This window comes from Ictalurus furcatus, chromosome 14, assembly GCF_023375685.1.
Source record: "Ictalurus furcatus strain D&B chromosome 14, Billie_1.0, whole genome shotgun sequence".
Taxonomy (NCBI): Eukaryota; Metazoa; Chordata; class Actinopteri; order Siluriformes; family Ictaluridae; genus Ictalurus; species Ictalurus furcatus.
This window is the reverse complement of record NC_071268.1, coordinates 25,343,494-25,365,862: the sequence shown is the minus strand read 5'-3', so window position 1 is coordinate 25,365,862 and position 22,369 is coordinate 25,343,494. Positions and strand designations below refer to the sequence as shown.

Genomic DNA, 22,369 nt, shown 5'->3' with positions numbered 1-22,369 from the left:
TATCAAGTATGCCTGTATACTGTTAAAACAAATAGCTACAACGTAAAATCCAAATAAAAAGAAATCATTCGAGATAAGATTTATGGTTTTAATTATACAGTTATTTGTTTATTCAATTTGTCAGGGAAGGGAGGAAACTGTTGATAGTGATGGTATGGTTTCACTAACTGCAAATGATTGGAAGGTTAGATAAGAGCAGTGTCATGCATTCATCATGCATTATTATTATTATTATTAATCATAATAATACTCATAATTAGTGACTACAGCATAATGGTGTGTGTGTGTGTCTGTGTGTGTATATATATATATATATATATATATATATATATATATATGTATGTATGTATGTATGTGTGTGTGTGTGTGTGTTTTGGAGTGTAAGTTAAAGTTAAGCCTTTCACCTTTCACTATTTCACTGCATTGCACACATGCATGGCTGGGTTTTTATTATTGCATTGCATTGCATTAAAATATTTTGGGTGTCGTATGAAAATGTATCGCTGACGTACAGGATCATGTGAGTTTTTTTTTTTCTTTTTTTTTTTTCGTCCCAGATCTCCCAGTGCAATGCACGGCCACTTTCTCTCTCCTCTCTCCAGTCTTGTCTTTAGGTTTTCTCCCAGCAATCTTGAAGGATTTGACCACCAAATGTGCTTATAGGTGCTGATTGTGGGGGCTCTAAGGGGAAGGAAAGAAGGAAAGAAAGAAAAAAGAAAAGAAGAGAAGAAGAAGAAGAAGAAGAAGCGACAAATCTTTCCATAAAGATTCAAACTGAGTCGTTTTTCCGGGTGTCAGGTAAGACTCTGAGTGATTGATTTTTCTCTGTACAGTCATGATCAGTGTTATATTATGTTCCATTATCTTCCATGACTCCGGACTGCACTGCTGAACTTAATGAACGCGGCGTCGCAGCTTCTTCCTTTCCGTCACGTTTCACTTTCAACGGCGCTTTTCTCTCTCGGGTTTGAAAAACAAAACAACAACATCTTTACTAGTTTAAACCCTTTCTAATACACAATAAACAATAAACAACAACAACAACAACAATAATAATAATAATAATAATACCGCTTGTTATTTCCCCCCCAGCACAGCAGTACGCTGTAACCCCGAACTGTAGGTCAGCTGGAGATAAACATCAACACTCTATCAGCTTTACTAGGCTGCTAAAATAAAATAATAACAACTTTTTTTTTTTTATAAATATTTATTATTATTATTATTGCGTGGTTTCACGTTTAAGGCGAGTTTATCTGTAAATAAAATGACAAGAAAAGCCCAGTTAGAGTTGAAATAAGCACAACTGCACAATCCAACTTTGAACATTAAAAGTGTTGCTGTTGCCACCGGCAACTAGGCTTTGCAAAGCGGGTATTCGGGATATTTTGCTAGCTTAGCCTGCTGAATTAGCCTAGCATAACGACTCTTGGAAACACATTCACGACTCCCAGACATGATAGTTATACGCATATATAAGTTGTATGACTGTTTTAAAGTGGGGAAGTCTGAAGTGTTGCGCGGTTTTGTGTTAGGAAGAGAGATAACAGTGTTGTCAAGGACTTCAGTTAGCTAGGTGGTTAGCCCTGTGTTGTGTTTTTTTTTTGTTGTTGTTGTTGGTTTTTTTAAATTTTTTTTTAATTTTTTTTAGCCAGCCTGTTAGCCTGTGGTTTTGAGCTTCTTGAGCTAGAACTTGATTTGATTTAAATCCATGTCCCCCCGAACGTTTACGTAAACAATTTTTTTTCCTCCCCGTGTTTAAAATAAATAAATAAATAAATCAACTGTTCAAATGGGTGCATGGGGTGTTTGGCTAGGTGTCTGGTTGCTAGCAAGCTAACGTGACATTGCAGTGCAATGTATTATCAGAGACATAGTTATGATTTTAGTTTTTAAACTTTTTTTTTTTTGCACTTTATGACCTATATACTAGTCCTGTTATCATGTCTTTAAGCACCTGACAGTTCTGTTTACTTCATATAAATTCCATGCAGGTTATTCTTTATTAAAAAAAAAAACAAATCTTGAAAAATATGTTCTGAATTAAACACAATATCAGCCAGTACTCTGGTCAGATTTTACGAGTATATACATGACCATTGGACTGGCCTCATGTTGAGGGGATTAGGGGATTGTATGAGAGATTTTCCTTTGCAGTTTGCATTACTGTAAAGCTGTTTATTTTCATCATAACTATAATTAGGGCAGAGGTTTTGATGGGGAAAGTTCTGCACTACTGAATGGCAGGTTCTGAGTTCAAATCCCAGGACAATCAATGTCACTATTGGGCTCTTAAAGGAGTAATCCAGCCTGAATGACTTGCATATAAATCTTTACGAGTAGCATGTAAAATATCAATCAAATGGCGTCCATGGTTATTCCACGGATGCAGCGGCGCTTTAGTCCTTTAGTCTGTACAGCTCTCCCACCTCTTCATCTGCCCACTCTGCCCAAACAGATCAGCTTCCAACGCTTCAAGAATCGTACTAAAACCCCCGTCAATGCCATCACTCTAGTCATCTCATAGATTGCAAACTAGTTGAGCCGAATCTCTTGTGTGTAACTGGGCACAACCACGTTGCATTTGCGTTTGCGCCAACATCTTCGCCACAACTACGCTGGATTTCTCATTAATGACGTTGTACATCGCTGAAAATGACGAGCGAGAACAAAAGCTCTTGCTCTTTTGTTTTCTGGAGCTGACAGCAAAACATGACTGTTCTCACTTCATGTTTGAGACCGTTGATATTTCTTCTCCTGTTAAAAATCATTGCAACAGTGCTTGCAATAACAGTGTCCTACTGTGGTGTCAGAGCAACATATAACCTTCTCACAGGAATAAGGAAAAAATTAAATAATAATAATAAAAAAAAAACACATTAGTGTCAGAAACACTAAAGACGTGACAAATATTTCAGTATAAACACATTTAATGGGTTTCAGGGTGGAGTTTTCCTTTAAGCAAAATCACTAACCCTCAACAGCTCAGTTCTATGTTTGGATTGGATCCTACTTGTACCCTGCTTTGGATAAAAGTGTCTGCCAAATGAATAAATGTAAATAATCCTCTACAAGCTTGCACAACACCGCTGTCACCACTCTGACCTGTTTCATGGCCCTCAAAGATTAAACTGAGCACCAGCGTGCTCCACTACACTGTAATGTTTTGTATGGATGTCTAAAAGACAAACTGGGTGATTACAAACGATTTGGAAACAAGGTAGTGAATTACTGGAACACCGCTCCAGGGTTCAATCCTGACTTCGGGTTACTCTCTGGGTAGAGTTTTTCTGCAGGTCATCCCTGTGCCTATGTAGGTTTTCTCAGGGTTCTTCGGTTTCCTCTCAAAAACATTGGCTACTCCAAATGCCCTCTAGGTTTGAATGCTCTCCGGACCTGCCTGGTCCATCCTGATGCCCTACTTCTAGTTGGAGTTCTCATCAATTGGAAGTCACATGCCGCTGCTGAGATTACTGAGGATTTTACCACTTCAAAACCATAAAGAGGACTTTGGACCTCAGTTCATATGAATCGCTGTGCTGTGACGGCTAGGGCTACATTTTCTATGATAGCTTTAGGACTGTAATTGGCACAAACAGTTTTGCACTCGAGTCTCCATCGGTGAACAGTGGAGAAGTTCAGCAAAGCAGGCTTCATGTAGAAACTGTAATGGATTTTCCTGGTTACACAACTGCACTATTTAACCATGTAGTATTAGCACATTTGTAGAAGGGATTTATTTATTTATAATCGCATTATCCGATGTCACAGATGAGGACGGGTTCCCGTTTGATTCTGGTTCCTCTCAAGGTTTCTTCCTCATAGCGTCTCAGGGAGTCGCCTCTGGCTTGCTCGTTAGGGATAAATTCATACATTTAAAACCTATATCCTGTGTTTATATGTCTGTGTAAAGCTGCTTTGGGACAATGTCCGTTGTTGAAAGCGCTACACGAATCAAACTGAATTGAATGTGTGTGCACAGATCCCTGCGATGGACTGGTGTCCCATGTGTTCCCAGGGTAGGCTCTGGATCCACAGAAACTATGACCAAGTTCAAGCACTTCCTGAAGATGAATGAATGAATGAATGAATGAAAGGATTGTCATTGTGAGCATATTCTGATACATAGATACGTACTGTGTATCATAGAAATGTCTTCAAGTATTGTGATATGATATCGTTCTCATATCGTCCACCTCTTGTTTTAACAGAGTTTAAACATGGAAATTCCACGACACAGTGCTCAGATATGCTCGGTTCAATTGAGTTTTACTTGTATAGTGCTTTTAACAGTGGTCATTGTCACAAAGCAGCTCAAAAGGGAACCCGTCCTCATCTGGGTGACATCGGATAGTGCGATTACAAATAATTTCCCTCCTATAACTGTATACTATATCATCAAAAAGTGTAATTGTGTAACCAAGAGCTTATGAGCAATTTATAAGCATGAATGTCAGAGTTATTACTGACTTCATTATAGTTTTAACTTGAAGACTATTTTCTTGACTGTTCAATGACGGTGACTTGAGTGCAAAAATTTTTATGTAGCGCTCCTGAGCCATCTTTATTGTTTCTAAGTGGTACCATCCACCGTAATCTCATACGTAAGCCAAATATGTACCTAGTAGATGAACATATTGCAAATGATATGTAAAGTATTCTACAACAGATTACTTTTGTGGTAATGATTGGAATTACACTGGAGCGTTTGAACACGAAACGACTCAAATGCACCAATTTGTCTCAGTGGTGCTACAAAATCCTGTCAGAAAACCACCTGAACAAGGCGCTTGACTCTCAGCTTCTCATGTGCTTGAGCTCTGCATCCTTCATAAGTCATTTGGGATCAAATTGTCCACCAGAGGAGTCTGTTCAAACATAAATTCCGCAATGATTGTTACATTTCATGTCAATTTATGGATGATATTACTTATGGAGACATTGAACAATATCTTACTTTACAGCTTAATATGTTAACGGTCTGGGATTTTTTTTTTTTCTTTTTTCCTCCCTAGAAACAGATCAGCATGAGTTCCTGTGTATATTAATGCTCTGTGAACTTCATATTTTTATTTATTTATATATATATATATATATATATATTTTTACAGATTAGCTGACATGATTCTGTTCTGAACTCTTCTCTAAAAAAAAAAAAAAAAAGAAAAGAAAAAAAGGAAGCATGAAGCTGCCTTCTTCATGTATTAAAGTAACGGAGTAACAAATTGGGGTGGGGAGGATGGAGGTTAGGTTTGAATTCCAGCGTGAAGATTGCATTCATCTGTACTTTGCATGAACTGCCATCTTGCAAAATTGTGTTGTTTACATACTGCAGCGCTTTTCATGAGGATTGTGCAAGTCAGGCCGAGTTGCCAGAAAGTGCAAGTCATGAGCAGCACGTACACTTAACTTCTCCGAGCCCACTAGAACCCACTGGCCGTGTTTCTGTGCTCATCGTTATCCGCAATTAGTCAAGCGGCAATGACGGGAAGAGGAAAACCCCCCCCCCAAAAAAGTGAAAAATGTGTTAATTAGTTTAGGTACAGAATCCTTGTTGATGGATTTAAGATGACAGGCAATAACCTTCTGCCAGGTTTGATTTTTACATCCTGTTACTATGAAAAATACAGGATTGAAAAATCTAATGTTCAGTATGTCCTGGGATCAGCTTAAAAATTTGCCTAAAAAAAGACATTAAATGCCACATCAGACACAGTGTGAGTAATTAGTATTTGGAAAACTGTTGTTATTTTTAAAAAAAAAAAAAAAAAAAAAAAGGGTTGTAAATTGGACCATCTTAGCCTTCAGTAGGTTATCAAGGCAATGGAGATTATTGTTTCTCTAACTGTGTTTTTGCTGGCATGTTCTTTTAAAATTAGCCGAACCTTTTTAGATAACTTCGAGCGATGTGCAGCACCTAAAATAAAAATACTTGTTACCAGTGCGACATAGCGTTGCACAGTGTACGTATATAATCACAGACCTAATTCTAATAATACCCCATTTGTGCTTGTTGTAGTAACCACTCCAGACTCTAGGCCTTATTGGGAGTGCATGACTGGAATGAGATGTTTACATGGCACATTCTGCAGCTTATAGTCTAGCAATAGCATGGAAAGACGGACACTGGCCCTCTTTTCCTCGCTCCTGTCTGAGCCTCTTCTAAAGCAGAAACTTCAACTCCTTTCAGAAGGCCCGTACATTTCAAGTGTTTGTTCCTTTCTCCTTCTTTTTCCTCTTAGGTCTTTCTCACACTCTTTCACTCCCCTCTTCTTTACCCCGGGTGTGAGATATTTGCTGTATGGTGCATTGCCAGAATCATAGTGTGGAGCTGCCAGCCTTGCGAGATCGTAGCGCCAGAACACCTCCTAAAAAAAAAATCTCTCGCTTTGGTCATGTCGAGCAAGAAAGGCTCCACCCTGATCATACATCACTTGGGTTCACTTCTAATACGCCGATTCGTGAGCTTTGATCCTGTAAGTATTCAGGCCGGTAGGAATGGACGAGGTGTATGGATTTTGAACAAACCTCTAATTCCAGAACCACAATGCATGGAAGCAAGGTTAATCCGCTTATGCTAGTTCTGAATAAACGATAATGTAGCGTTGGCACTGTTCCTGTTAATGCCTTGATTTGGTCTGATGGACCTTGACACACCAAACTTAGATTTTAAAAAAAAATGGAGGTTTTTACGAATGATCCAAGATCCGCACGTGAACCCAGGCTAATGACTCCGCATCGATTTGTACCTAAATTTAGCAAGGCACTGTAGAAATCTGAAAGCTTGTATCTGTCCAGCCAGCTGATGCATGCTACCGTGGCAGAAGATAACACCACGTGTCTCTCTGACTGTGCCACAGGCCACAGTCAAAGCCATGAGGTCACGCCGGATAACGGCCACTTTTACTGTCCACAACAGCTGAACCATATACCGCTGGTAGGTTTCCATCTCGGTTTGTGAGATCTCCGAGGCAAATCTCAGAGAAACTTCACTACGTCTGTTCCTCTACTCTATATACAGCTGTATGTCTCTATGCATGTGTCAGGATGGCCATTTTAGGCAACTTGCTTGTTTGTTTTTTTTTGTCTGACACAATGTCTTCAAAAAAGTAAGCATTCCCTACAGTCCAGTAATGGCTCAGTTTAGGTTTTTGAACTAGTCACTAGAATGTTGTGAATGTTCAAATCTCAGGAATGCCAGAGAACCACTGTTTAGTCCTTAATCAAGAACCATAGAATGTCCCTGCACTCAAAAAAAAAAACCATCTCTCTTTCTGTCTCAGGAAAAAGAGAGGATGCTAAGGGAACGACTTGCTACTGTTCATTAGCTGCTGTAATGTAAGTAATGACAGGAACCTGTTTCCTGGATGTTTCACAGCATTTATTGTAACTGTATTTGGATACAAAAGTATGAAATATTTAATTCTTTAATAAATAAAACATTGTATTCGTAGGCAGATTGCTGTGGTATAAGGGGAATAAAAAAGAAAACACTCCAGGGACATGTTTTTATTGGAAAATAATCGACTTAGAACAGTTTGATAGGTTTGGCTGTGGTAATATACAAATGAGAGCATGTCCAGTGTGCTCATTTGTTCATATTCTGTCCTGGCGTTAACTTGAAGAGATGTTCCTATGCCACTTCAGTAGTTCAGTTGTTTAATAATAACGTATTAAACGGTTTCCCTACATAGGTTATTTTTTAATGGTTTAAAATGACACATTTGGGAATGCTTTAACCTTGAATTAGATTCGGTGTCAGTTAAAAGTCACTTCGGATTGAGTAAATGGAAATGCCAAGGAAAACAACGGAAGAGTAATAACACTTAGATAGACTTAATTCTACAGAGCACAAGGGAGTGTGTGAAATCATATCTGCTTAGTGAATGGCAGCTCTTTGTGCACACACTCGGGCAGTACATCACCACTGAATATGACTGTGCTGTTCTTTGCTTTGCCCAGTGATGACATCTTCCAGAGCAGATGTTTCCTCGTCAGTAAGCCATGCCAGGGAGATCTAGGATTGACTGCAAGCCCTTAACACGGTGTCCTAGTTTGACTATCGTGAAAATAAAAAGCCCTTCGGTTTTGTTTCCGACTGTCTGTGAGCGTCGGCGTTGCTGGAGAAGTGTCGACGCATTAGAAACACTGTCACTTTCTGTTTTAATGTGTAGTACTAGAACTTCTGTATTGCCCTTGGGGGAGGATGATGATTGGGCCAGCTGAGAGATGTGTGAGGTAAAATTGCTCCCTGGACCAAATTGAAAATCGTATTTGTGGGTCGTTGAGCCACTTTAACACTTACGTTTGATGGTCGTGCTGCATCCAGAGCCTATCCCAAGAACTCTGGGCTTGAGGTGGGACACTGAATGAACTGAGACACACCATGCACACACAAATATAAGGCATTTAAGAGTAACTAGTCCACCTACCGGCATGTTGTGTTGTTTTTTTTTTTTTTGAGAATCTAGAGAAAACATACCGAGAACATGCAGAGAAACTCCCCATGGAGAGTAACCAGAGCTCAGGATCGAATGGGAAATGGTCTGCACTTATATAGCGCTTTTTTAAGCTTAGTGGTTCCAAAGCACTTTACACTGGTTCTCATTCACCCATTCACACACACACACACCAGTGGTAGCAGAGATGCCATGCAAGGCGCTAACTTGCCATCATGAGCAACTTGCGGTTCGGTGTCTCGCCCAAGGACTCTTCGGCATGTGGTGTCACCTGGGCCGGGAATCGAACCGCCAACCCTACGATTAGTGGACAACCCGCTCTACCACCTGATCCACAGCCACCGAATCAGGAACCCTGGAGCTGTGAGGTGGCAGTGCTACCCATTGTGCATCTAAAGATACTGAATTAAGCGCACACACTATATGGCCAAATGTTTGTGGATATCAGGTTCATATGTGGGCCTTCTCCAAGGTTTTGCCACAAGGTTGGAAGGACACGTATTTTCCATTTTATTAGATTCCAGCACGATTAATCACTTACTCAACTTAATTGTACATACTACATACCTGGTTTAAATTTCAATAACTAGTGCTCATGGTTTCATTTACATTTTTTACGGAATTTAGCAGACGCCCTTTATCCAGACCGACTCATGTTTGTCTCATTTATACAACTGAGCAGTTGAGGGTTAAGGACCTTACTCAAGGGCCCAACAGTGGCAGATTGGCAGTGCTGGGCTATAAAATCACAACCTTCTGATCAGTAGTCCAACGTCTTAACCGCTGAGCTACCACTGATGGTATGATGAGCTACACCACAATGCCACAATGGTATTGCCACAGTATTCTGTATGTGCTGGGTGTGGACAGGTTCATAGTTTTCATAGCATGTAAACAGTGACGTGCCCTGCCTTATTAGGATTAAACTTTGAATCGTTTCTGAGTGCCCTCTTAGAGCCGGTGGAGATCAGCACAGTTGGGTAACATGTGTTAAGCAGGATGTAGTAGGAGTCATTTGAAAAATATCTGACAAAGGAATACAGTTTAATTGCAATGATAAGTAAGGAAAGAAACACTTGGGCGCATGCTGTCATAGGAAAATGATCAACGGCAGGGTGGTGCGATGACGCGTCAGCACCCCGGAGCGAATTCTTTTCCGATAACGACACGTCTTTTAGCGCCTTATTTCTTTCCAACAGTAATAAATAATCATTCGTTAACGTATTAAAGTTCCTGACATTGTGACAGAGTTTACGTGCGCTCCCCTTGTAGTTACGATGTTTTCAATAGGACGTGAAGGTGGTATAATACAGCTGACAGAACAGTGTGTTCTCACGGACTGAAGGCAGTAGAGGTGATGATGGATTGCACATCGAGGAGCGTCCTAAATGAGTCAGTATCAGGTGTTAGTCATTAAGAGATGCAGCAGTCAACACTGTGTGTGTTAGGAGCAGACATGTGCTATCTTTTTAATTAGATATATGGGAGAAACAAATGGTGAATAACCAGGATATTCCTGCTTAGGTAACCGCTAAAGAAAAAACAACAGACGTGGTAGTAGTACATGGTGATAGGACGATATATTGTACATATCAAGATATGGAGTTGAGTTGTTGCTCTTTTTCTACTTACTGTTTTTTTTTTTCTTTTCATTTTCGTGTTAACTAATGCATGTATTTTTGTTAGCACACCTAAATATCAGGCAATATAATGACTTCATGTCGTGCTAAAATATGTCACATTATACATTTCTAAAATATCACAGGTATCGTGATATATTTTTCTAACATATATATTTTTATAAATAAAAGTTACAAACTCTGCGTGGAGCAGATTTTTTTCCCCAAAATCTTTTTGCTCACCCTAACCGAACCCTAACTGTACTCTAACCCTAACCATACCCTAACCGTAACTATGCCCTAACCCTAACCGTACCCTAACCATACCCTAACCGTAACTATGCCCTAACCCTAACCGTACCCTAACCCTAACTGTACTCTAACCCTAACCATACCCTAACCGTAACTATGCCCTAACCCTAACCGTACCCTAACTGTACCCTAGCCGTATCCTAACCCTAACTGTACCCGAACCCTAACTGTACCCTAACCCTAACTGTACTCTAACCCTAACCATACCCTAACCGTAACTATGCCCTAACCCTAACCGTACCCTAACTGTACCCTAGCCGTATCCTAACCCTAACTGTACCCGAACCCTAACTGTACCCTAATCCTAACCGTACCCTAACTGTACCGTAACCCTAATTGTACCCTAACTGTACCCTATCCGTACCCTAACCCTAACTGTACCCTAGCCGTACCCTAACTGTACCCGAACCCTAACTGTACCCTAACTGTACTCTAATCCTAACTGTACCCTAACCGTACTCTAACTGTACCCTAACCGTACCCTAACCCTAACTGTACTCTAACCCTAACCATACCCTAACCGTAACTATGCCCTAACCCTAACCGTACCCTAACTGTACCCTAGCCGTATCCTAACCCTAACTGTACCCGAACCCTAACTGTACCCTAATCCTAACCGTACCCTAACTGTACCGTAACCCTAATTGTACCCTAACTGTACCCTATCTGTACCCTAACCCTAACTGTACCCTAGCCGTACCCTAACTGTACCCGAACCCTAACTGTACCCTAACTGTACTCTAATCCTAACTGTACCCTAACCGTACTCTAACTGTACCCTAACCGTACCCTAACCCTAACTGTACCCTATCCGTACCCTAACTGTACCCTAACCCTAACTGTACCCTAGCCGTACCCTAACTGCACCCTAACCATACCCTAATCATAACCGTACCCTAACCATACCCTAACCCTAACTGTACCCTAACCGAACCCTAACCGTACCCTAACCGTACCCTAACCATACCCTAACCCTAACTGTACCCTAACCATACCCTAATCATAACCGTACCCTAACCATACCCTAACCCTAACTGTACCCTAACCATACCCGAACCCTAACCATACCTAATCATAACCGTACCCTAACCGTACCCGAACCCTAACCATACCCTAACCATAACTGTACCCTAACCGTACCCTAATCATACCCTAGCTGTACCCTAACCGTACCCTAACCCTAGCCTGTTCTTGGCACAGAGGTGTGAAACCCGATGAAACCCGATGTGTGCTTCTGTTGTTGTAGCCTGTCTGCCTCAAGGTTTGTGCATTGATGCTTTTCTGCTCAGCACAGTTGTAAAGAATGGTTATTAGAGTTACCTTACAATCCCTCCAGGATTTCGTGATCACAGAAATGAACGCAAAATCAAGCAAACTCCGCAATACTCTGAGGAGCTTTCAATATCTCAAATTTCAAAATTACCGTAGCGTTTCTGCAGATTTGGGTCGAGACGCATCACGTGACGTCATCACGAACACGAGTGCAGCTTAAAGGTCTCGTTTACCAACAAACATCTCTGCGAAGGACCGTGCAAAACAACTTCGTGCGATTGACATTTCGCCGATTCAAGTAGCTTTCTGCACAAAAAAAGCACAAAAAGTCTGCAAGTTGCATCACAAGTTTTGAAGAAGAAAAAAAACCCACAGCAAAATCAAGCAATTTTGGCCGCAACAATCAAAAACAACTCCTTTATAGACTGATCATAGACTTCCTGGCAAGCTGAACCGTTCTGATCATTCTCTTCTGATCTCTCTTATCTGTTGCTCAGTGGGTGTTTTTTGTTTTTCGCGCCATTCTGCGTAAACTCTAGAGACTGCTGTGTGTAAAAATCCCAGGAGATCGTCAGGTTCTGAAATTCTCGACCACTGAGAGCACGTTTTTTTTTTTTTTTTTTTCCACACGATTTTAATTATCGTTCGGTTGAGTGAAGTTTAACTGAAGCCCTTGATCTGTATCTGCATGCGTTCATGCTTCGCGCTGCCGCCGCATGATTAGCTGATTGGATAATCGCATGAATAAGGAGGTGGCGTATTAATCATGGCGTATTTGCTCTATCGTCTAGCCAGTGTACTGCTTCCGACTTGTATTTGTTCGGTCGGTCAGATTTCAACACGGGGTTCAGTTTTGAAGGTTAAGGTTATAGCGACGGGGGCAGCGTTCGTCCGGATGAAAGCACGTCGCCCACCCTGGTTCAAATTCGCCCACATTTTCTAATGAGATCAGGTTCTCAGAGTTCACTAGAGGCCTGAGTCGGTGTTGACTTCTAGCTGAGTCGCTGTGTGAAGTGCTGCGTCACTGCTCGCTGATCAGCGTTTCAGTAGACGCGAGCTCGCCAAAACTGCAGCGGTGCTCGGCTTCAGCATTCAAATAACCTTGCCAAATCTGCCATGCCACACGTTTCCCAGGTAACAGCCTTCCGGTTTCTTGGCAAACACAAAAGCGTAGTAGTCTCAGGGCCTGTCTAGGAGAGGACACACACTCTCTCTCTTTCTCAAACACACACACACACACACACACACACACACACACACACCCACATCCCCTCCTCACTGCTGACATTTTTCTCTCGTCTCAGATTCCAGAGAGCTGCAGGACCAGTGACGGAGACAGAGAGGGAGAGAGAGACAGACTTGGTGGCGTAGTGAAGGAGACGGACATCAGTGGACACGGAAAGAGGAAAGAGCGTGAAGCAGGAGCGCTTCAGGAGGCCTTCTCCTAGGGGAAACCCTGGCAGTCGCAGAAGTTCTGTGAGTATAGTACGCTGTTTATTTTTTTGACTTGTGCTCTGTTTTCATTGGGTGATGATGTTAGGGGTGTGGCCTGCAGGAAAATAAAGAGCACAGTAGTGGCATGGGTCTGTTTATTATGGAAGCATCAGCTGCTATACACATGAGGGAGTGGGATATGGTTATAAACCACATACGCTACACCAACAGGGATCACATGCTGAATGCAGTGTGTGTGTGTGTGTGTGTGTGTGTGTGTGTGTGTGTGTGTGGGCATGTGTTTATCTCTTGGTGAGGACCAGATATCCACACAAGGATAGGAATACGTGACAGTTTTGACCTTGTGCAGGTCCTCACAAGGAAAAGCACTTGTTTACAAAAAGCTTTTTTTTTTTAAAAAAAAAAAAAAAAAGGGTTCTTTTAGTCACTGAGGTTAAGGTTAGGGTTAGATTTAGACGTAACATCACATTAATTAGCTGCATTATAATTATGTAAATGGAAGGTCCTACCAAGGATGGGGTTAGGGTTAGACAAACGTGTGTGTGTGTGTGTGTGTGTGGATGTGTGTGTTTGTTAGGGCTAATTTGAATTATTATAAAATAATAATAATTTGAATGCCTTTGAATATTAATGATCCTCGAAAACTGACAACATTAGCAGAAGCTCTAAAGCGCTGAAGATGAAAATTGCATTTCTTCAGCAGAGAAGATCACAAGGAGACAGTGTAACAATACGTTTATATTGTCTTCTATTCGTTTCGTGGTGGTTGTTTTTTTTTTGATTCACCACACTGTTATCTGGTTTTTCAGCTTCTTCAAGTCGTCGTCACACGTCTTCACCTTTAAATCTGTACACTTATTTTGTGTCATATTTATCTAAACCCAAATGGCTTTCTGTTCACTGTATGTGTTCACTGCATAGGAGCATATACAGTGAACAGAAAGCCATATATTATATATATATATATATATATATATATATAATTAGTATATGTGTATGTATATATTTAATTAAAAAAAAAAACCATATGGATTTACATCACGAGACTAAAAGTAAAGCATAGGATTTTAGACGTTCATTGTGAAATTCACTCGAGCATGTGTTTGAACGTATGTGTGACTGTATTATCGGGATTTTACTCTAGACTATGTTCATCACACAGTGCAGAAGAGGTCCAGACTGAAAAAGGATGTTCATCATCATGGAGTCTAATTTGGATTCCCCAGCATGAGCTGATCACTCTCATTAGAGCTGTTTGCCCTGTAGGCTCTCTGCTGGGTTTGTGCACATTTTATTCTCTGCCTGATCTCAATATCTGTGCACTGGGCTGTTACTCTTCCACTAAAGCTGGAATGTGCAAAGAGGAGAACGTGTGATAATTAAGGTTGTGTGTGTGTGAGGGAGAAAGAGAGACCGAGAGAGATACTTGTCATGTGTGCCTCAGAGCACCAGTTCTCACTCCGGCTAAATCAGTCTCCACATCTGACTGAGCGTACACACACGCGCGCACACACACGCACGCACAATGCTAAGCTTGGTCTCATAACACATTATTATAAGAATAGAAAGATGTTGGTAAGCTGATATTAGCGAATGTATCACGTGGTGGCTGTACAAAGAAGGCCATAAAGAGAACGAATGTTTACTGTAAATTCTCTGGAGCTGGCGACGTGTTTAAGGACGTCTGATGGACATGCAGGACTTTTTGCACCTGGTTAAGATCATTTCACATCTCACGAGTGTCGCTTATTCCACGATTGTCTCAGAGAGTGAACTAGGGCTGCCTGATATGAGGCATAACATCTATATCGCTATATATCGACATCTCTTCACTGTTACTCGCTTTAACTGGCTGTTCAAGTCTAACTACTGCCAACTATTTCCTTTCGTAACAGTTGAATAAGATGATCTTCGGACACATGGGGCTCCTCCCAAAAACATACTAGTAGGTGAAATTGCCCCTAGGTGTGAATGCTGCCCTCGGATGGATTGAATTCCCATCCAGGATGTATTCCCGGGATAGATTTCGGATCCGCGACATGCTTTACTCTGACTCCGCGTGAGCCTCTCGTGGCTAGAAGCTGGTTTGAATGTTGTCTTTACCCTATAATACAAGGAAGGGAATTGATCTAGAGTATGTGTGTAAGTCGCTCGCTAGCGGATTTGGTGATAAATCAACTCGGAAATTATGTTCTGCTGTGTCTTTTAAGTTTTCATGGGGTTGAATAGAAAGATTTCCTTTTCCTCATCAAACGACATTATCCTACAGTAGCTAGCTATTAGCGTCGTGTCTATCGAGCTACTTTTTCGCTAGTTGTCTTTAACATTAGCTAGATGTAAACTATCTCATACAGACAGACTTGTACGTCGTTGTCGCGATGAGACTTGTTACTAACTGAAGCTACCATTTAAAAACAAATGTATGCCAATTCAATATATGAAGTGGGAGTTTTGCATTGACTTGTAAAGTGTGCCTCAGATCAAGTTCAAACAATGGGATCTGGCTAGAAGTATTAGCTAACACAAACTAGCGTTGTTCTAATGTTTCTTGTGAGCTAATATGAAAACGTGCCTGTTCCAATCATGTGCTGTAAAACTTTGTTTGAACAAACCTTCACCCATGTATTAACAGTGCACTTCTATACATTTTTTTGGGGGGGGAGGGGGGTTCACCTGAAAGTGTTAAAATGCTGAAAATTTGGACGGTTTCATTAAAAGAAAAAAAAGATTAAATCTAGTAATAAATCATTCCAACTGAAGAGAATTGGAGTAGAGAAATAGAAATAGATTGTGTTTCCTCAGCTCTCCTGACCGTCTCATCATTAATGCATTCAAACAGCAGCAGCAGCAGCAGCTACTCGTTCAGTGTTGCCAGATCAGGCGGAATCCCTCACGATCGGGCTATTATCAATCAACCTGAATCAAAAGTGGCACTGGGCTGGAAGCAATCTCTTCAAGTAAACATTCAGTCAAAACCTTTTGCAGGTTATAAACAAGGAATCTAATTTATTATACTACTTGTTGTGCCGTGCATACGTGTGCCATTTCTGTAGGAGAAATGATAATCATATATTATCTTTTCAACACTAACTGCACCCGCGCTGTACCACGCAGCGGTAAATAATTTACCGATTTTTAAAATTTGTTGTTTTTTTTTTTGCATTCCTGCTATTAGCATTTCATTCTACCTGAAAACGGCGTGTCGTGAATTTCGTTTCCAGGTTCGCCCCAAGAATTTTCATTTTGGTTCACCGCTATGTTAAATCTGTGCATATTGGGCAGGTTTGGGCTTGTGGAATCCTTTTAAGTGGATTTAACAGAGCAGTTTTTTTGGTCCTGTAACAATGGAGCCTTTCAGACAACAACGTCACAAGACCATACATTTTTCCGTTTAGTCCTTGGCAGATGCTCCTATTCAAAGGAACTTATAAAAGCATACAAATAGTAGGATGCAAATTAATTAAAAGAAATGTGAAGAGAGAGAGAGAGAGAGAGAGAGAGAGAGAGAGAGAGAGAGTATGAATGGATTCATAATCTGAAAGAGGAGAGTTTTATCTACACAGGATCAAAAGCATCCATGTAACTTAGGGCTAAGAATCATTTCAAATTGAATTGGTACTGTATAATAGAAAAACAGACAAAGCATTGTTGATATTTGGCAAGAGAAATAGTAGATGCCTAATAGGCATGTGCTGGTAGTCATTTATATGATACACAGTGTTGTTTGTGGATCATTTTATTTTTTTGCTAGTGTCATTAAGGCAGTCTGATTATACTGTTTAAATGCTGAGATTTTGAACATGGTGGATAGAACTGTCACTAACTAACAACCCAGTGACAGTAAAATTTTCTCAGCGAAATTCATATGTGTTAATACAGTGAGTTCTGTGGAATTTGCATCGATCACGTCTCAGACTTCCGGAGCGAGAATAAAATTTCATCAAGTTTAGCGTGGAATTTGCTTCACCGCCAGTAACACAGCTGCTTTGGCTAGATTGATTTCTAAAGAGTTGGACCTTTTGTACTGCAACTCAGATACAAAAATATGTGCAGACATGAGATTTTTTTTAATCATAAAAGGTCCTGACTGTACATTTTATTATTATTATTATTATTATTTTTTTATCAATACAAAAGAGCTAGTGTTCTGTGCAGGATTACATCTGTGAGTTTTCATTTACATCAAGTTTCAATTGAAATGTGCATCGTCAACCAGTAACACAACTGCTTTGGCTGGATTGATTTCTGAAGACCCCAGACGATCCCACGAGGTTTTATCCAAAACGTCCTGACTTGACTGTAAATTTAGCAGCACAGAATAGGAGCTGTGGTATGCAAGTTCACGTCTGTGATTTTTAATGTTTACGGTTACCATCTTGAACAGGGTACCATGCAAGGTAGTTGCCAAGAAACTCCCAGTGCACAGGACTTTGTGCACATGTAGGACTTGATTTATTGCACCTAAATTGGCAAAACCAAAATTAATGAAATGAAATTGAAGGTAAAGTCACAGCTAAAGTGCTAACTGTTCCAAAATCCATCCATCCATCCTCTATACCACTGGAGCCTATCCCAGGGGACTCAAAGCACAAGGTGGGGGACGCCCTGGACAGGGTGCCAACACATTGCAGGGCACAATTGTGTGCACACACACACACGCATACAATTTAGATATGCTAGCCGGCCTACAACACGTGCCTTTGGACAGAGGGTGGAAACCTCCGAAGCATGGGGAGAACATGCAAGCTCCATGCATACAGGGCGGAGGCGGGAATCGAACCCCCAACCCTGGAGGTGCGAGGCAAACATGGTAACCACTAAGCCACCGTGCCCCCTTACCCCAAAATCTTTTCAATATGGTGGGTATATTGTAAACTCGTTCATTCGTTCGTATGGTCAACATCACACTGGCGGGTCTACAGTCGTGGATGCCGTAGCTGATCGTCTGGGAAACTCCGCAGTCGCAGGTGTCAGATGAGGCAGCGCCAAGCATATGAAGGTACTACTGGGTACAGCCAGTGCCGGATCTCAGGCGGTTGAGGTTGACCCAGACTCTGCTCAACGAGGTGTCAATGTAGTCTTTCAGTTACTGAGATGAGGCAGACCGCATCTCATTCCAGGTTGAGTTGATCCAGTCAGGGTGGATTTGGTGGGAGGACGCAAGCTTATGGGATTCGGTGGCGAAGTGCTTGGGTTTAACTCTCAGGCCGTCTGGATCAACTGGTTCAGGAACAAGTATATTCTAAACTGATAAAAGATTCATTTATTCAGTTTCAGTAAGCGCTTTATCCTGGTCAGGGATGCAGTGAATCCGGAGGCTGGCCCGGGAACAGTGGGTGCAAGATTGGAGAATTCACGCAGAATGGGATGCCGGTCCATCACAGGGCACTATGCACACACACACACACCCACACACACACACACACACACACACACACACACACACTCATTTACACATGGGGCAATTTACCATAGCCAGTCCGCCTACCTACACGCTTTTGGACAGTGGAAGGAAACAGGAAAACCCAGAGGAAACCCATGTGAAACCCGAGAATCGAGTCCCTCCCCCTAGAGCTGCACCACCTTGTCAACAAGTTATTAATGTATATACGAATATTCAATATCAAAACACATCTAAACATCGTATACCGTTTACATTTTTGCGTTGGATAAAATCTACATTCGTTCACTGCATTGCTATGAGAGATGTATAAATGTGAGTCGGTGCCAAAGAGGAGTTTGAAAAGTTCAAAGTCTGGGTAGTTCAGCAAAGGAAGTGTGTTCCACCACTAAAGGGCAGGAACACAAAAGCGAAAATGGCACAGTAATTAACATGTTTACAGAGTGTTTGTTTAGAAACAGTTTTATCGTTTCCTAATTAGAGCTTTGAGGGCCTGATGAGGATCGGTATTACGGCTGTGGAAAGTGCTTCAAAAAATAAAGTAAGCCTTGGATGTGTGTGTGTGTGTGTGTGTGTGATCCTAAAGAGCTATGGGAAGAGAGTACAGCATAGTATCTCAATTTGGATAGCTCAGACAGTTACACTTGTAACTGATGCTTCTCACTCAACCAACGAAAGGGCGGATGGGTGGGTCGAGCTTTAGGGATGGAACGGACGTTTTGAAAAATTGATAACTCTGCAGAGGGCATCCATTTCTTATCTGTCCATGTCCATTAAAGCACCAGTCAGAATTTGCCAAAAGAGCTCTGTTACAGCTGTGAGTTTATGAACAGAGAGTCCAGAGCTGTACAGTAGATCCTGCTGCATTTTCATCTATTAAAACTAATGATCAAAGGACTAAATGTTCTCAGCGTAATGAACAGAGGTCAGGTTCGGGTCGTTTGAGCACAGTGCCCATAAAACCCGAGCTGAACTCATTGTGTTTGTTTGCATGCAGCATTACTGATCCGCTGTGCGTATCCTTCGGTTCCTGTGGAGTCAATATTGAGTTTGGCAGCAGCTGGAATTCCTGAGCTGCTAATGTGCTGTAATAAATCCGGTTGGATGAGGAGACGGAGGTGGGCTCCTCTTCACTCGCTTTATTTGTTCAGTGGAGCGTTCAAGAGGCTCGGCCCTCTACTCCTATTGGCTCTGATGAGCGCTGCATTAAAACCGATCCTGGGTCCAGATCTAGAACTCGCTCAGCTGTATTTCTAGCCAAGCAAGACACTGAGCACTAATAGGATTCTGGTTTGCTCTATGAAACAATACTATACAAGACCTGGGTTCTGGAATGTTCAAGTACAGGCCAACACTCAGGGTATCAAAAGTGTCCGATATGGAGGAGCACAGTGGTTCTAGAATTAGAGAAGTGTACTTGGGTTAGAATATCTGAGTTATGGAACAGTGTGGGGGTTTCTGTCATTCTGTTGATACATAGCGGTCTCTGGTGTTCTAAATTTCTCAGCTACAGACAAATACTCCGTTTCTAGAGTTGCCAGCTATGAAAAACACTAGAACTCTCACGTACAGAACAACACCCAGGTCCTAGAATATTCAGGGACAGTCCAGTATCGAGGTTCTAAACTTCTCAGCTACAGACCGATGCTCAAGTTCTGGAATTGTCAGCTGTTGAATAACATTGGAATTCTAGAACTCTCATATATAGAACAGTACCGGGGTTCTAGAATTGTCAACTGTGAAATAGCACGGTTAGACAACAATACCCCAGTTCTAGAATATTCAAGGACAGACTGATATTGGCGTTCTAAAATCCTCAGCCAGAGACCAATACTCAGAATCCTTAGCTGTGAAATAACATCGAATTTACAGAACTCTCGGGTACAGAGCAATACCTAGGTTCTAGAATATTCAAGGGCAGACCAATATTGGGGGTCTCAAATTCTCAGATACTGCGCAGTACTAGTTCTGTAATTGTCAGCTATGAAGTAACACTGGAATTCTAGAACTCTCAGGTACAGAACAATACCCAGGTTCTACACTCTTCAGAAACAGACCAATATCATGTTTCTAGAGTTCTCTTCTAGAGACCAAGGCAGAACTCTTGAATATAGAATAATACCCATGTTCTAGAATACTCAGGGAGAGAACAATATTGTGGGATGAAATTCTCAATACTCGGGTTCTAAAATTGATAGCTATGAAATAACACTGGAATTCTAGAGTACCCTTGTGTAGGACAATACTCAGGTTCTAGAATTGTCAGCTATTAACTAACACTGGAATTATAGAACTCACTGGTATAGAAAAATATGCAGGTTCTAGAATTGTCAGCTATTAACTAACACTGGAATTATAGAACTCACTGGTATAGAAAAATACGCAGGTTCTAGAATATTCCAGGACAGGCTGTAGTAATAATAATAATAATAATTATTATTATTATAATAATAACTGCAGGAGTGTGATTAAATAAAACAATCTCTAGTTGAGACACATTACTGTGAGTGATGTAGCTGAGGTTGAGCAACACTTGGAGCCAGAATTCACACACCATGCTGACACTGCTGACATTTCTACATCCACAACATTTTTTCCAGGCTTTCAAATTTAATTAAACTGAAAAACCTTCTGATTTAAGCCCCGCCCACTTTGGGTTTAAATCTGAATACAGATATTGGCATTGTGTTACACCACTACTGTATAGTATGTCAGATATCGTAATATTATTTGTAAATTATTTCAGTTTTTGTATTTAAAAATTTTTTTTTTTTATCAAGCATAACGAATGGCTAGGTGTTATGAAACCATACTTCATTTATATATATTATGGTTACAGACTACCGCACATTTTTGTTTCTCAGTAGATAATTATGTATGTTTTAACGGGGACCTGACACTGGGCTTTCTTCCCTGAGACACACGAAATATGTTTAGAAACCGAGGATAACCTTCAGCTAACGAGTACATGTTATAATGGCATGCAGGTGACAAGCTAGTTAGCTGCCAATTTAATGTTTATTTTTATTTCACTTGGCTGTATATAAAGTCGGACATTTATCAGCAAGGATTTTATTTGTTTATTTATTTTAGCGTGCATTCATTTTGGTTCGAATTCAGCCAAGTTGCTAAGGAACTATCTCATGCTGCCCTTGTCTCCTCCTCTTGTTATTCCGAGTTGCTCTCTGAAAATAATGTTAAACTGACACCAACGCCAGGAATTTTAAAATAATGACTGTTTCATTTGGCTTGTGGAGCAGTTTCACGTTCGTCAGTGTTTCTGGCCACCAAGTAGCATCTCCTGTGCCAATCTCAGGTCAGAGGTTCAGCCAGTCAGCTGTCTCTGTCAGAGAGATAGAAAGTAGTGAGGAGTTTTTAATGATCGTTTTCTTCAGGGGAATATCAAGTGGCTCGTTTTTGCCAGATGACCCAGTTTAGTTTAGCAACCCAGTTCAGAAGTTTGCACATCCAGGCAAGGGGTGTAAGCTGCACGCTGATCCAGTACCCATCTGCAAAACTTTTTTTCTTTGCCAAATACTATTTGATTAGGAGTACACTGAAGATTTCTGGAGTAATTGAATTTCAGTTTGAGTCAATTTGGAAATGTTAGACTCACAATTGGATTGTAGTGCAGCGGACGTGCGTTTAAAGCTGATCTTTATTTAGCAAAGATATGCACAATACGGACAAAAACACCATGTCGCCGCACGTTGAGGTAGCAATGAGTCTTGTGATATATTCAACCACCGGTTAGCGAACCCTTCATGTGACATGGTTACGTGTTGGCCTGCATTATTAAAACAAGAATGATTTCCATTTGTTGGATCGTGCGAATGTCGTGAGTCATCTAG

The 22,369-nt window shown here is 41.0% G+C and overlaps 1 protein-coding gene across 2 annotated transcripts in view; it reads left to right on the top strand.

Moving 5' to 3' along the window:
• The first annotated feature begins 385 nt into the window (after positions 1-385).
• The window catches only part of LOC128617886 (zinc fingers and homeoboxes protein 2-like), a 49,225-nt gene continuing 27,241 nt past the window's right edge, over positions 386-22,369 (top strand). The window contains exons 1-3 of one of the 2 annotated variants that reach the window (XM_053641099.1): positions 386-798; positions 7,284-7,338; positions 12,967-13,138. The gene's annotated coding sequence lies outside the window, so the exon portion shown is untranslated. The remainder of the gene's footprint in view (positions 799-7,283; positions 7,339-12,966; positions 13,139-22,369) is intronic. The other variant, XM_053641098.1, reaches the window with a different exon arrangement.